Source organism: Cervus canadensis, chromosome 24 (genome assembly GCF_019320065.1).
Source record: "Cervus canadensis isolate Bull #8, Minnesota chromosome 24, ASM1932006v1, whole genome shotgun sequence".
NCBI lineage: Eukaryota > Metazoa > Chordata > Mammalia > Artiodactyla > Cervidae > Cervus > Cervus canadensis.
The window spans coordinates 3,778,443-3,793,997 of NC_057409.1; the positions used below are offsets into that span (position 1 = coordinate 3,778,443).

Consider the following 15,555-nt stretch of genomic DNA (forward strand, 5'->3'; position numbering starts at 1 on the left):
TGAAAAGGATATTTGTGCACTTGAGCGGCTGAACATCCACTTAATACCGTGCTCGGCAGGGAGGACGAGACGCGTGGGCGAGGAGAAACCTGCATCCATTACCCCAGAGGACGGCCGCTGCATGTGTGGGTCAGGGGCTGGGCTCCATTTGTCTGGGAGAAGGCTGACTACAAAACCAAGCCCAGACCTTTGCTGAGCTCCTCCTGTGTGTAGGCTGGGCTCTGTGAAGGGTACGACTGAGCGTGAAATCCAACTGTTACCTTAAAAAGCCAGGTGCAGGAAGGGAAGCAAGATACATAGAAAAAAGACGTCAGCATCTGTCTATTCATTCAACAAATGTCCACTGAACACCTATTATGTATCAGGGCTATGACAGATCCTGGGAATACTGGGGTGGGGGTGAGGTGGGGGGGAAGGGGGCTCTGTCCTTCAAGAAGCTCCCAGCCTGGTAAAGAAGACAGATAATAAATAAATACAAAAAGTGGACCCTGAGCCATTCAATAACCATCACTCACTGGGGGTCATACTGGGCTCACACTGGGCCTCACACTGGGCTAAACGTCTTATTTTCATCTCGGTTATCTTGGGCTTCCCCGGTGGCTCAGAGGTTAAAGCGTCTGCCTCCAATGCGGGAGACCCAGGTTCGATCCCTGGGTTGGGAAGATCCCCTGGAGAAGGAAATGGTAACCCACTCCAGTATTCTTGCCTGGAGAATCTCACGGACAGAGGTCCACGGGGTTGCAAAAAGTCGGACACAACTGAGTGACCATTAGCCTATGAAGTCAGAACCATTATGATGCCCATTTTATACAGGAGCGGACAGAGACCCCCCCTGAACCTGAGTTGTGCTTTCAGGCACCGGCCTGATGCAGGAGAAGGAGGATCTCAACTCTGCCGGGAGGATCAGGGAGGAGGCGAGAAAGCATGGGGCACTCCCTGGGGACAGTCAGAAGCCAAGGGTGCTGGAGTGGAAAGTTCCTGCAGGTGAAGGGGGAGCGAGGCCACTAATGAGGGGGGAGCCCCAGGCAGACTCCTGGGCTGAGAGCAGGGCCATCAGGAAACTGGAGAAGCCAGCAGCGAAGCTCCAGGCTCCTCCCCGGCAGCACGTGAGTGCACTCCTGGCCTCTGGTCCAGACCTCTCCTGGGCTCCGGAGTAAGCTTCCACTTTCAGATACCAATGTGGCAGAAAGGACACGACCCTGGGTTAGAATGCCAGCTCCAACCTATACTCTCTGAGCAATTTGGGCAAGTTTTCTAACCTCGCTGAGCCTCGGTTTTCTCATCTGTAAAATGGGCTGATTAACACCTACCTCACTTTTGTGAGAATAGTATGATACTACCAAAAGAGGAAAAAAAACTAACATAGAGTCTGGCCTGCAGCAGATGTTCCTATATAACAGAGCCTCTGTTCCTTTCCCTTCATATCCTCTTCTTTGCCTTCTGGCAGAAACCACATAACCTCAGCTTTCTGAGACTGTCCTTATTTCAAATATACTGTCTCCTCACCCTCACAAGCCATCAAAAGATCCCCCAAATTGTAAAGCTTCTCCATCTACATCATGTCCTTCAGAATGTGCACTGGTCCTGGAATCAGCCTGGAATTCCTTTGCAGGTGCCGACTTGGGATTCAGAAGATTCCATCCCTACATAGGGAAGATGCACGTTTAATATACATGATGGAGGAAGGTGCTTATCACATTCCCCAATGCTCTGCCCACCCTGGGATTAGATATAAGCCCAAAATAATGCTCTCATTGGAAAAGATCCTGATGCTTGCAAAGACTGAAGGCAAGAAGAGAAGGGGCTGGCAGAGGATGAGATGGTTAGATAACATTGACTTAATGTATATGAATTTGAACAGACTCCAGGAGATAGTGGAGGACAGAGGAGCCTGGCAGGCTCCACAGGGTCACAAAGAGTCGGATATGACTTAACAATGGAACAGCAACATCACTGGTCTAACGGGGGCTTCCCAAGTGGCTCAGTGGTAAAGGATCCACGTGCAATGCCGGAGACTCGGGTTCCATTTCTGGGTCGGGAAGATCCCCTAGAGAAGAAAATGGCAACCCACTCCAGTATTCTTTCCTGGGAAATTCCATGGACAGAGGAGCCTGGTGGGCTACAGGCCAGGGTGTTGCAAAAGAGTCAGACATGACTTAGAGAAGACAGATGAGGTTGGTTGCTTCTGGAAGGTGCTAGATGCAGAGGGGCTCCTGAGGGTCTGTCTTCCTGGGGCTGGGGGCTGGGGGAACACAGCACCCCCTATCCACCACTTCCCTGAGCTCTGGACCCTCTGCCCATCTGCCACTAGGAGGCCTCAAAGGCAGCGCAAACTCGACATGATCGTGACTCAATTCTGCTCTTCATCCCCAAACCTGGGCTTCCCCCAGCCCCATGTCTACCTCTTCAGTCAATGGCTCAAAGGCTATTTAGAAATCTAGAGGTCATTGTCAATGCCCCTTCTCACCCCATCCCCTATATCCCATCCATCATTCCACGCCTTGTCCAGGGTACCACCTGCTGATCTCACAGCTTCATCCCTTTCCTTCCATCCTCATCTTCACGACCTAACTCCAGTTCCTCTTACCTGGACAATCCCACAGCCTCCTGACCCATGTTCCTGCTCTCACGCCACCCATTCTCCACAGTCCAGGCTGTCTTTGTAAAATGCAAGCCTGACTGTGCCGCTTGATGGCTTCTGTTGCTCTTCGAATAAGGACATCATTGCTTTAAAAACAACCTTTTCCAGATGAGGGGGATAATTAGGGAGTTTGGGATGGACATGCAGACACTGCTATCTTTAAAATGGATAACCAACAAAGACTTACTATATAGCACGTGGAATTCTGCTCAGTGGTATGTGGCAGCCGGGATGGAAGAGGCGTTTGGGGGAGAATGGATACATGGATATGTGTGACTGAGCCCCTTTGCTGTTCCCCTGAAACTATCACAACACTGTTTTGTGAATCGACTGTGAAAGCGAAAGTGTTAGTCGCTCAGTCGTGTCTGACTCTTTGCAGCCCCACAGACTGTAGGCCACTAGGCTCCTCTGTCCGTGGAGTTCTCCAGGTAAGAATACTGGAGTGGCTAGCCACTCCCTTCTCCAGGGGATCTTCCCAACCCAGAGACTGAACCTCGGTTCCCTGCATGGCAGGCAGACTCTTCACCATCTGAGCCACCAGGGAAGTATCAGCCATACCTCAGTGCAAAACAAAACGTTTAAAAGGTTTAAAAAAAGAAGAAGAAGAAGAAGCTTACCTAAAAGATCAGACAGGCCGTGTGGGGTTGGCCCCACCCTCCCATCGGTTTTCACTCCACACCCCTCTCACTTAGACACAGCGCCTTCCCCCACCCCCTGCAGTCACTCTGCTCCTTCCCACCACAGGGCCTTTGCATATGCCTTTTCTTCTCCCTGGAATGTTCTTCTAGCCTCTCTTAATAAATAACACTTAATAGCTCAGCCGAAGGATACTTCCCCCAGGAAATCTGTGACTTTCCAGACTAATGTTGGGCTCCCATAAAGCACCACATGTCTCTATAATATATAGCACTTATCACGGTTGCAATTGAACATCGAGTTGTGTGGTCATTTGATTAATGTCGGCCTCCCTGAAACTCCCCAGAGGTAGGGATCATGGCTGCTTTTGTTCATTTCAGAACAGATGGTGTTGGTACATTGTAAGCACACAATGACTTGAACCCAGTGAATGAATGATGTGATGCTTCTTCAAGGACAAGCCCTCCACTTCTTGAACTTCTGTAAACCACACACAGGCGGAGACACGGAGAGGAAATGTGAAGCCACAGAGCCCGTACGTCACTGAGCCCGGGGGAGCCCAGGCTGCCTGACTGGGACACCCTCCCACTTCCCGACCTGGGGTCCAAGCGCCACGTGGGGCAGTGGGGGGTGGGCAGGGAGGCAGGAAGTGTCCCTAGAGGAGGCTTGAGGGCCAGAGGAAGGAAGAATTTTATAGGCCTGTTCTCTGCACCTGAGCTCTATCTATTCAGAATGCAGGCACCCTAGAGACAAAAAAGATGTGTTTTTCCATGTTATTCCAGGCCCTGCTTTCACCACATGCAAATGTATGCAAATTATGTGCAAACGCAGTCTCTGGCTCAGATGAAAGAAGCCAAAGGCCTAGTACAGGGGGAGCCATCTGAGACTAGACCAAGCTGGCAGGCCCTTCTGGCAGTAAAGCCCTGACACAACCCTGCTGGCCACACAGTTGAAAGAGATGGAGGGGGATTTGCAGATGGGAACATCTCTCCCCAGTAACCCCCATCCTCCTGCCCTCCCTAAATACAGACCACCAACCCCAGGGGAGCTGGGTATGGTGAACTTTGGGTTCTTTCTCCAGGAGTAAAGTCATGCCCCCTGCCCACCCATCCTTGGCACAGCTATAAGCAGAGTCTGCTCTGAAGGGACCACGCCCAGAGCCCTGCTGGAAACGGCTCAGTTGGTAGGTAGTGGGTCCTCACCGCCTCACTCAAGCATCTTCAAAAAGAGGTTCCGTGGCCCAACTTCAGAGAGACAACTTGTGGGTCTGGAAGAGTCCTCACCTTTCGCTGAGCTGAACATGCTCCTGTTCCGCCTTGAGACTCAACTCAAAGATCTGCTGCAAAGATTACTTCTTAGTCTCCTCACTTTTCCCCCTTGGCATGGACCTCCCCCAGCTCTCAGCCGCTGGAAGCCCTCCAGCCGAGCCTGGCCCCCTGGGGAATTTTCCTGTGTAGTGATCAGTCTCTCCCACTGCTCTCGAAAGGCCTTGGGAACACATGATCAGAGACGGGAGAGGCTTGGTGAGTGAATGAATGAGTGAGAGTGATGGGGGAGGAAAGAATAAACGAAGCATCAATGATCTCTTATGGAAAATCCCAGAAGGTCTGAGAGAGCCAGTGAGGCAGCCAACAGTGCAGGGGGCTGGGGGTATTTGGCCTCTTGCCTCCAGGTGCCCGGGGGGCCTGGCCCTGCCTCAGCTGAGATTTCCCATGGCTCCTATTCACCCTCCCCCTGGCCCCAGCATCAGCCTAATCGGCTGTCAGCACCTTCTTTTGCCCAGAAACTGAGCTGTTCCTTGAAACCTCACAGCCATGATTAGATCTATGGCAGCTTCCTAAGCAGCTCAGCGGTTCCCATGGCAACCCAACTGGTACCCGACTGGCAGTGGGCCACCTGGAGGAAAGGGAGGGAGGAGGGAGAGACAGGTGTGAAGCTGCTGCCTGAGGCAGGGAGATGATGGAAGGAGGGAGATTCAGAGAGGACAGAGGAATCAGGAGAGCCCAGGAAGGAGGGGAAAGCCCGCAGTCACGGGTACCCTGGGGCAAGCGGATGGGAGCTGGGGCAGCTGGGAGACTCAGTGAGAGGTCCAATGTAGGCAGTTGGAGGAGACTGGGAAGATGTGATGAACCTGAGAGCTGGAAACAGAGCGACTGGATTTGGGGAGATGAGGAGGGTGAGACTTTGAACTAGGAGATATGGGAAGGCTGAGAGTGGAGGACGGTGGGCAAGATCAAGGGAGAACCATGGGGGTGATCACGGATGGCAGAGAGAAGCTGGTCAGGCTGGGGCCGGAAGCAGGAATCAGAGGCTCGATGGCTGGGGAAGCTGCGGCCGAAGAAAATGGCCTCTGGCCCACCCCACCCCTCGAACAAGGAAGGAAGGAGAGGGACACGGCCAATGCCCATCCTCAGCCTCTGACCTCAGCCCGTCTCCAGCCTGAGGGTCCCGGCGCCACTAATGAGGAGGCCCAGCAGCAGCTGCAGAGGGAGCCTGGCAGAAGGAAGCTCTGCTTGACTTGGAAAGGCCAAGGAGCCGCATCAGAAAGTCCCCACATGGCTAACGTGCCCAAGTCGCGGTGGGGAGTTACAGATCAGCGTGTCACTCCGTCTCGGGAAGTGCACCGCCCCCTCAGGCCAGCAGGGATGCCCGGCAGAGAAATACAGCTGTTACCAAATGCAGGTCCACATGCCCGATGCACGGTGAGGCCAAACAATACACGTCTGAGTTTGGAGCAGAGAAAGGCTTACCGCTGGGCCCCCACGCTGGGAGCCACAACTGTAACAGGGGAGGAGGGGAGCAAGACCCTTCAGGATCCTACTCTGCCAACAGTCGGCAACGTGCGAGTCCTGTCCAGGAGGCGGCTGTCACCCTGGGTTGCAGTCTGTGGGACCCAGCCCCCGTTTGCACAACCCGAGGAGCCTGGGGGCTGAGTGGGTCCTGGGCTCCTGGCCCCCTCAGTGATGATGGCTGGGCAGGGCCTGGGGGCCTGGCGCTGAGGGTGCCACCAGCTGAGATCTGCCTCTTCAGCAAGGTCTGGGCACTGGTGGGATGACCTGGACCAGGTGTGACGTGGACACTCCTGTGTGGGGTGGCCAGCCCAAGCAAGAACCCCTCCTCTCAGCCAGGGCTGGGACCTTGGAGGGAGAAAACCAATCATTGGGACCTTGAACAAGTGAAATCTTGCTTTGCTTACAGGATTTGTCAAGAGTTAAAAGCTACAAGGAGACAGAATTCAGTGCCTCCCCTTCCATTTTTTGTGTAATTCTCAAGGCTATGACATTTTAGAGTGTCATACCTTTAGATTAAAAAATGTTGCAGAATACAGGATAATATTTCATTTTTGGTGAAAGTTTATGGCAACATTGTGACCTGACCCTAATCTGACCTACTAGACAGCTACAAGAACAAAGGATTCAATGCCAAGAAGTTTATCACGACTAACCACACTCCTTGCTCACCTTTCCTATAAAAGGGCTTTGCTGAAAGCCTTTGAGGAGCTCGGGGGATTTATGGCATGAGCCACCTGTTTCCTTGCATGGCCCTGCAATAAACCTTTCTCGGATCCAAACTCCGAGTTTTCTGTATTGTTTGGCCTCCCTGTGCATGGAATCCATGGACCTGCATTTGGAAACACTACGGCAACTTTAGCTTTAAGGGTCAGCCTTCCACTGCCCTCCAGAGAGCATTCACCATTGAGAGCTGGAGGTAACACCTGGAGTCACCTCGTTGGGACAGCAGACAGCCAGGAAGAGGGGCTGCACTAGGGGTAAGGCATCTGAGTATTGCCCCCAACTCATCTCTAGTTTCTCCAGATGTGGGGGGCAATCAATGCAGATTTAGACAAATAGCCAGGACTGGAGTAATCCTCGAGGTCAGAGCAGAACCAGCTTCTCCTGCCTGCCCCTTGTGGCTGAGCTCTAAGCCACTCTACCTACCAGAGCTGCAGGGCACCCAGCAGGGCTGAGAGCCGTTGTCAGCTTCACCAAGCACTCTCATCTCCAGCAGCTACAAGTGGTGGATCACGAGTGGTATTTAGAAATTGCAACAATATGTAACTTTTATTCAGTGGTTTGTGTAAACATGAAGGATCTGTCCTGGGCATGGGCAGACATGATTTGCTTTGCAGAATGGCTTTCTCACTGGACCAGCAACAGGCAAGCTGGCCTGATGGTCTGCCTGAAGTCACCCATGATCATGTTATGCTCAAGGACAACAGGGCGTTAGGGTCAAGACAGCACCCAAGATAGGTCTACAGAGTTCTCCAAGGCCAGGCCCCAGCTCCTGTGATCCCTCTTACCACCCGCTTCCACTTCCTTCTGGAAGTGGAGCCAAGTGGTTAGGAACATGGCCTTTGGAGCCAAACAAACCTGAATTCAATCCTGGGTCCACCACCCTCTCCCCCAGTGGCCTTGAGTGAGTCACAGCAATCCCTGGGGCCTCAATTTCTTTTCTGTAAAGCAGAGCAAATCAAAAAAGCCTACTCCCTGGGGTGGAGACCTCAGAGAAATAACCCATTTATTGGCATGGAACATGCTCAATAAACAGCCCTTAAAACTTTCCACCAATTTTGACTCCTTGGGAGGTACTGCCCTCTCTTCACCTTTTTTCCCCGAGAAGCAACACCTGGGCCTTGGCGCCAAGATACCACCACCCAGAGGCACCTGCAGGCACCACTTGGCACAGACTCAGGAGACAACAGCAGTGGCTTGTGCCCCATAAAGCGTTAGGACTCACTTGTGGTTTTTAAATGCACTGAGCCTAAACATTTTTTTAATCTACTGTTGTACCTTCGGCTCCTAAGACAATACCTGGCACTTAGTAGGCCCACAACAAATATGTGTTGACTAATGGATGGATTTGTCCACTCACTCATTCTGGTATTATTGGTACTGACTACGTTTCCGATGGGGGCTGCCCAGGTGACACTAGTGGTGAACAACCCCCCTGCCAATGCAGGATACGTAAGAGACACAGGTTTGATCCCTGGGTTGAGGGCATGGCAACCCACTCCAGTATTCTTGCCTGGAAAAGTCCCATGGACAGATGAGCCTGGCAGGCTACAGTCCACAGGGTCACAAAGAGTCGGACCCGGCTGAAGAGACTTAGCACACACCCACACATATGTTTCAAACACTGAGACACATGTTTCACACGGGGAGAAACCAAGCGTGGCCTGTGGGTGGGGGGGAGCACACAGGGGCAAAGATAAAATGAAAGTTGGTTCCTCCAAGGGACCTGGTCCCTCTCACAGCCCCAGTCTCAGTTTTGACCTTGAGAAGATACCTGTGGTCTCTATTGGAAGGAAGGGGAATTTGAAAGTCACCCCCTCCCAGATTATTTACTCATTCAAAATTTATTTTGAACCCAACGGTGATGCCAGAAAGCCTAACTGGGTGCTCTTCTTTACAAGAACCTTTGAGAACCACCAGACCACTCCATCTGTTTGCCCTGTATTCTAGAGTCCGTATAAAATGGTTAATGAGGACATAATCCAGGTGTTTGGTTCATGAGAGTAACTGTGTCCCATCTGGTCCTCATCTCCCTCTAAAACTGTCACGCGGAGTGAAGAGGTCCCTTTCTGAAACGCAAATGTTCCACTTGCTCCAAGATCTGCAGACTATCCCTGCTTAAGCCCCAATTAGCTTCCAGCATGCTCTTGGGCTGTTCATGCAAATTAACTTCCTCTCTTTGACAGCTGTCACCAAAAACAGAAAATAGCTTTAAATTTAAAGCCCTAAGCTGGCATTTAAGGACCATGAACAGTCTTGCTGTGGTCCTGGATGGATGGATGATATGTGGATGCATGCATGGATGGATAGATGGATGGATGAAAGTGAAAGTGTTAGTCACTCAGTCATGTCCGACTCTTTGCGACCCCCATGGACCATAGCCCATCAGGCTTCTCTGTCCATGGTATTCTCCAGGCAAGAGTACTGGAGTGGGTTGCCATTTCCTTCTCGAGGGAATCTTCCTGACCCAGGGATCAAACACACGTTTCTTGTGTCTTCTACATAGACGGCAGATTCTTTACCTGCTGAGTCATCAGGAATGGCAGGATACATAGACACATAAATAGATACACGAACAGATAGGTAGATAGATGGATAGGTGGATAAATGGATGGGTGAATAAAATGTCAGCCTTCTTCCCATCTCTCCCTTCTCATGGGCCCACTCCTCTGGGCATGAAAACGTACATCTGGCCCCAACTGTGGATGAGTAGGTGAATCAATGGTCAGCGACTATATGAATTGCTGACTCCCTGATCTCCTCTTCCCTCTCAGTTGGCCTACCCCCTAAGAGTGAAAGCTTATGCCTCAAGGGTTCCCCACAGGCCACTTGCCCAGAGCCCCAGTGGAGTAGGCCTCCAACTTTTCTCCAACAGTAGGGACTCTCTGGTCAGCAACAACACCTAGTGAAATAAGTGAGGTGATACAAATAAACACTCATTCACTCACTCACTCACTCATTCATTCATCCACTCATTCCGGTGGCTCAGATGGTAAAGAATCTGCCTGCAGTGCAGGAGACCTGGGTTCGATCCCTGGATCGGGAAGATCCCCTTGAGAAGGGAATGGCAACCCACTCCAGTATTCTTGCCTGGAGAATACCATGAACAGAGGAGTCTGGTTGGCTACCATCCACGGGACTGCAGAGTTGGGCATGAATGAGTGATTTTCACTATGTGCCAGGTGCTCTGTGGGACACAGAGTGATAAACCAACCACTTACTGGCTTCAGGAACATGACCAAGTTCAGCAGAAGGAACAGAAGACCCACACCACATTTTCTGATGTGGTTCTTCATACATGTTGAGAATATATTTAAGACAATTATATTTAAAACAAGGAGGGAAAGGAACTTTAAAGGAGGTAAGATTTGCACAAACCATTAAAATATAAATACCAGTAGACTGTGATAAGTTATGTATGTATAATGTAACATCTAGAAAAACCACTAAACATCCATCTATAAAAAGAGATACATTCAAATATACTCTAGGTCAATCAAAATAGAATTCTAAAAAGTGTTCAAGTTTTTAACATTGATAGAACAATTAAAAGACAGAGATGAACATAATGGATTTTTTTCAAAAGCAAACATGATCCAACCATATACAATCTATAAGAAATCAACGTCAAATATAATGATATAGGCAGTTTGGAAAAAAAGAATGGAAAAGAATATATCATGCAAACAATGATTATTTTAAAAAAGGAGTGGCTACATTAATGTCATGGTAGCATACTAGCTTTATTTGTAATAGCCAAAAACAGGGGGAAAAAACCCAAATGTCTTTCCATAGGCAGATGGTTAAACAAACTGGTACATCCATACAATGAAATACAAGTCAGCAGTAAAATGAAACCAATGATTGATATATGCAGCAACTTGGATGAACCACGAGGGCATTGTGCTGAGTGGGGAAAAAAAAAAGCCAGTCTCCAAAGGTCAAATACTACATGATTTCATTTACACAACACTCTTATAACTATATAGACCATGGAATTCTCCAGGCCAGGATACTGGGGTGGGTAGCCTTTCCCTTCTCCAGGGGATCTTCCCAACCCAGGAATAGAACCCAGGTCTCCCACATTGCAGGCAGATTCTTTACCAGCTGAGCCACAAGAGAAGCCCAAGAATACCGGAGTGGGTAGCCTATCCCTTCTCCAACGGATCTTCCCAACCCAGGAAACAAACCGGGGTCTCCTGCATTGCAGGCGGGTTCTTTATCAACTGAAGTATCAGGGAAGCCCGTATATCCATGCAATGAAATATAACTAGCTGTAAAAAAAAAAACAAAAAAAAAACTATTGATATATACAGCAACTTGGATGAACCTCAAGGGCATTATGCTGAGTGGGGAGAAAAGCCACTCTCCAAAGGTCACACACTCATGTACACAACACTCTCCTAATGTTGACATGGTGGTGGTCTGTGGATGATGGTGGTGGTGGGAGTGGTGATGATGATGATAAGGATTACAGTGATGTTGGGATGAAGGTGATGGGATGATGATGGCTATAAGGCTGGGGATGATGATGATGGTGATGATGTGATGATGGAGGGGAAGGTAGTAGGAGAAGAGGAAAAGCCCGTACTGAGCACCTACCCCACTGAGGATTAAACTCTCATCTAGCCATTTCCCAGAATCCTCATATCAACCATATTGTGAGCCCAGTTCACAGATGAGAAACCAGAGGCTCAAATAGGTTAAGTGACCTACCCAGCGTCACATGGCTCAGTTCCACATCTGCCCAACGCTGGGTCGTTAGCTCTCAACCTGAACCGTCCTTGGTGAGCAGGATGCAGACAGCGCTGTGCCAGAACCTGAGACGCGGCGTCTACCCAGAAAGAACTACTTCTGGTCTGCCACCCTCTGCGGCTTTCTGATGCACGCCCTTGACTCATTCACTCAGCAACGCGTGTTCACGGTGCCCAGCTGTGGGGCTGGCACGCTGGAGTGGCTCACAGAGTCCCTGCCCCCCAGGGGCCCCCAGGGGGTGTCGGGTGAGCTGGGGAGAGTGCCACATAAACAATTTACTACAAACTCGGTGCTGAGAACCAGTCTCAAGGCGATGGGAGCACCGAGAGAGTGACATTCCAGCAGGACAGGCACAGAAAGCCTCACAGGACAAGTGACCTTGGGCTGGTTTCCAGGGATGAGTAGGCATTTGAGGATAAGGTAAAGATGGCAGAGAGTTGTCAGAGCAAAGGCATAAGGGAGGAGAAGAAAATCAGCCCAGGGAAGGATGTGGCCAGAGCAGAGGCTCCCCAGAGAGGTGGGAAGGGGCTGGATTTAGAAGGGCCCTGAACGCCAAAGTAGACTTTCCCCAGAGGCAGAAGAGAGCCATGGAAGCATGTCAAGTTGGGGAAAGAGATGATCGGGTTTGTGTTTTCAGAAGGCCAGCCCTGGTGACAACGGTACGGAGAATGGATTAGGCAGGGTGGACAAGAGGAAGTCTGGAGAGAGGCCTGGAATGGGTCTGGGCCTCCTTCCCCTGGGGGGAGGCAAGGGAAAGCGGTCCGGAGAGGACGGCTGGAGACACACAAGCTGGGTGCTTCAGCGCTCTTCTCTTGCATTTGAGCAACCCAGGTGGAGGCTCTGGAAGCTGGCTAGGTGCCTGGGTTCTAAAGGCAGACGTAGGTTCTGCCCTTAGAAACTGAGTGACCATGGACATGCAACAAACGTAATCCCTCCGAGCCTCAGTTTCCTCATCGGAAAGATGGATCATCACAAAGTGGAGTAAACGGTATAACTCGGGGAACGCACACTGGAGCTCTGTGACAACCTAGACGGCTGGGGTGGGACGGGACGTGGGAGGGAGGGCCAAGAAGGAGGGGACATGTGTGCACCCAGGGCTGATCCATAGCGATGTACGGCAGACACCAACACAATACTGTACACCAATTATCCTTCAATTAAAAATGAATACATTTTAAAATAAATAAAGTTGAGTAAAGTAACATACAAAAGTGTTTAGGCCCCTACCTACAAACCTTCAAACTGCAAACTTTCAAAGATGTGAACGTGCGTTTACAGGTCCAATCACCTTAGTTCATGTGTTTGTAACATTAACTGTATTGTAAGATTTAAAGTGTTTTCTTTACTTTTTGTGTTTGCTTGTTTTACATATTATCTATGTGAATAAACTATAGCACTATACAGCCAACTAAAGGAAACCCTAGAGGAACTCAATTCTGAATATTCACTGGAAGGACTGATGTTAAAGCTGAAACTCCAATACTTTGGCCGCCTGATGTGAAGAGCTGACTCATTAGAAAAGACCCTGATGCTGGAAAAGATTGAAGGCAGGGGGAGAAGGGGCCGACAGAGGATGAGATAGTTGGATGGCATCACCGACTCAATGGACGTGAGTTTGAGTAAACTCCAGGAGTTGGTGATGGACAGGGAGGCCTGGCGTGCTGCGGTCCGTGGGGTCATAAAGAGTCGGACACGACTGAGCTGAACTGGACTGATAGAGCCAACTGGGGTTTCCCAGGTGGCATTAGTGGTAAAGAAGCTGCCTGCCAGTGCAGGAGGCGAAACAGTCACAGGTTCGATCCCTGGCTGGGGAAGATCCCCTGGAGGAGGGCATGACAGTCCACCCCAGTATTCCTGCCCGAAGAATCCCATGGAGAGCGCGCTCCCGTCCACAGGGTCACGAAGGGTCGGACACGACTACAGTGACTTAGCATACCACGGCACACCACGCACAGCCAACTGAGGCTGTTGGGTACCCAGGCTAGCTTTGTCGAACTTAATACAAATTGAACAAATGAACACACTCTCAGAACAGAACTCGTTGGTAGGTACGGGACTTACTGTACGTGGTAAATGCCAGTGAGTGTCCCCACTTGATAAAGGAAGAAACGGAAGCCCAGGAAGATGCTGTGACAAAGATATGCCGCTTGAGAGCCTCCAAGCCGGGGCGCAGGCTGAGGGTCGCAGGCTGGGTCTCCCACTCTCTGTGCTTCCCCTTCATCGTGTCTCCCCACTCCCAATGCCCTCAGTGTCCAGCTGATGGCCTGGGGGACCCTCCTGGTACCAGCGGTCAGCAGCAAGAAAACTGGCCAACACCCCAAGCGTCAGAAGGGATGGGGCAGGGGCAGCCCCAAACCCTCCTTCACAGCCCAGTCACAGCCTCCAATGTCATCTGGCCTTGATCCTGAAACCCTGCCCAGGGTCCTTCAGCACGGCCGCAGGAGGGCGCCTCCTCTGCCCTCACCTTCCTCCAGGGCAGGTAAAACTCTCCTGCCCAGGAGCAAGACTTCCCCAGGAGCCAAGCTGAAAATTTGGTCTAAGACTACTCTTGAGTGGTGATCAAGAGCTCTGGGTTCGAGTCCTTGCTCTGCCTCTTAACTCAGTGTGGCCTGGATATTTCCCTTGTTGGGACCTCAGCTTCCCCGTCTCCGAGTGAGTGGGTCGGACGCTAAGCTTTCGAAGTGCCTGCCCACCTACCTCCTGGAACTCCTTCTGGCGGCATCCCACCAGCCTTTCTCCGCTGTTTGCCCTGGTTTTCTCCTTCCAAGCTTCCAACCTGCCCCCTGCTCCCAGGATTTGTGCTCAGCCTTTCTGGGGCTCCCAGGGTCCAAGGGACACAGCCCCCAGCCAGAGCCAAGCATCTCCCTGGCTGGTAAGAGCCCCACTTATTGGCAGGGCTCCTCCCAGCGCCAAGAAAGCCACCTTGTCTTCCTACTCAGGGTCAGTGGTGCCTAAAGAAAACCCCTGAGCTGACTTCAGAGGTTGGCCGGAGTTGGGGCTTAAAAATACAAGTGCCCATGAACCGCCGCCCCCCAGTGCCAACTGCCCACACAGCCTGCAGGCGGTGCTGCCCACCACACAGATGCCATTGTGGCCACCGTGGGTGGTACAAAAGGAACACCAGGGGGTGGGGAGTCCAGAGAGGCCCGGGGGTGGCTGGTGAGGGGGGCGGACATTCCTTAGATTCTAGACTGCCGAGCAGGGCTGTTTACGCCATCTGGCTATAGCTGGTTCTCCGGACTCCGGAGAGAACTAGGCCAGTTCTGTGCAGACTCACAGAGTCAGGGGCTCTGGCGTTGGACAAGCCTGGAATCAGATCCTGGTTTGGTCACTGAATTGGCCGTGTGAGTCGGGGTAGGTCACTGGCCCTCTCTGAGCCTCAGCCGCTAGGTGTAAAAGAAGGATAATAAAAGTACACACTCCTTAGGGCTCTTTATCACAGAGCCTGACCCATCAACGGTAGCTGTCTTCCTTGCCACTGTTGTTATTACGTGGAGGGCGGCTGGGACTTGATCGGGGGCATAGGAGCGAGTCAGGGATGCGATGTCCTGGCATCACCCTGCTGCCCACCTCCGAAACCGCCAAGGTCGGGCACCAGTGAATCTGAAAGTGAAGCCCATCTTCCTGTTGGACAAGCGGGCAGATGGGGCCCAGAGAGAGCATGTGCCCGGCTCACGCAAGAGTCAGACCTATAAATCGGAACCTCGCTCTCTGGGGTGTGAGAGACAGCACCCCTACAGCTGAGAGGACCCCTAGAGATGACCCGAGGCAGCCCCCCTCAGCTTTCCAGAAGAAGAAACCCGAGCCCGGGACAGGGAAGGGATTCATCCCATTCGTGGGAGAGCAGGACTGAGGCGAGGATTCCGGCTCCCTGACCGGTGCCACATCGTTTGGCAGGACGGCTGGCCGAGCGGTGTGCAACCAGGAGCCTGGCCCCCACTCCTGAAGCTTCTGCTGGGGGCTGGGAGCAGGGGCTGGGGAGGGGGGCTGCCGCTCCCGTCCCCCAGTCCC

General features: G+C 51.6%; 1 non-coding gene across 1 annotated transcript; it reads left to right on the forward strand.

The window, feature by feature from the left end:
• Nucleotides 1-590: 590 nt before the first annotated feature.
• Nucleotides 591-663, forward strand: TRNAW-CCA. The gene has a single exon. It is a non-coding gene; the product is annotated as a tRNA-Trp (tRNA).
• Nucleotides 664-15,555: the final 14,892 nt, after the last annotated feature.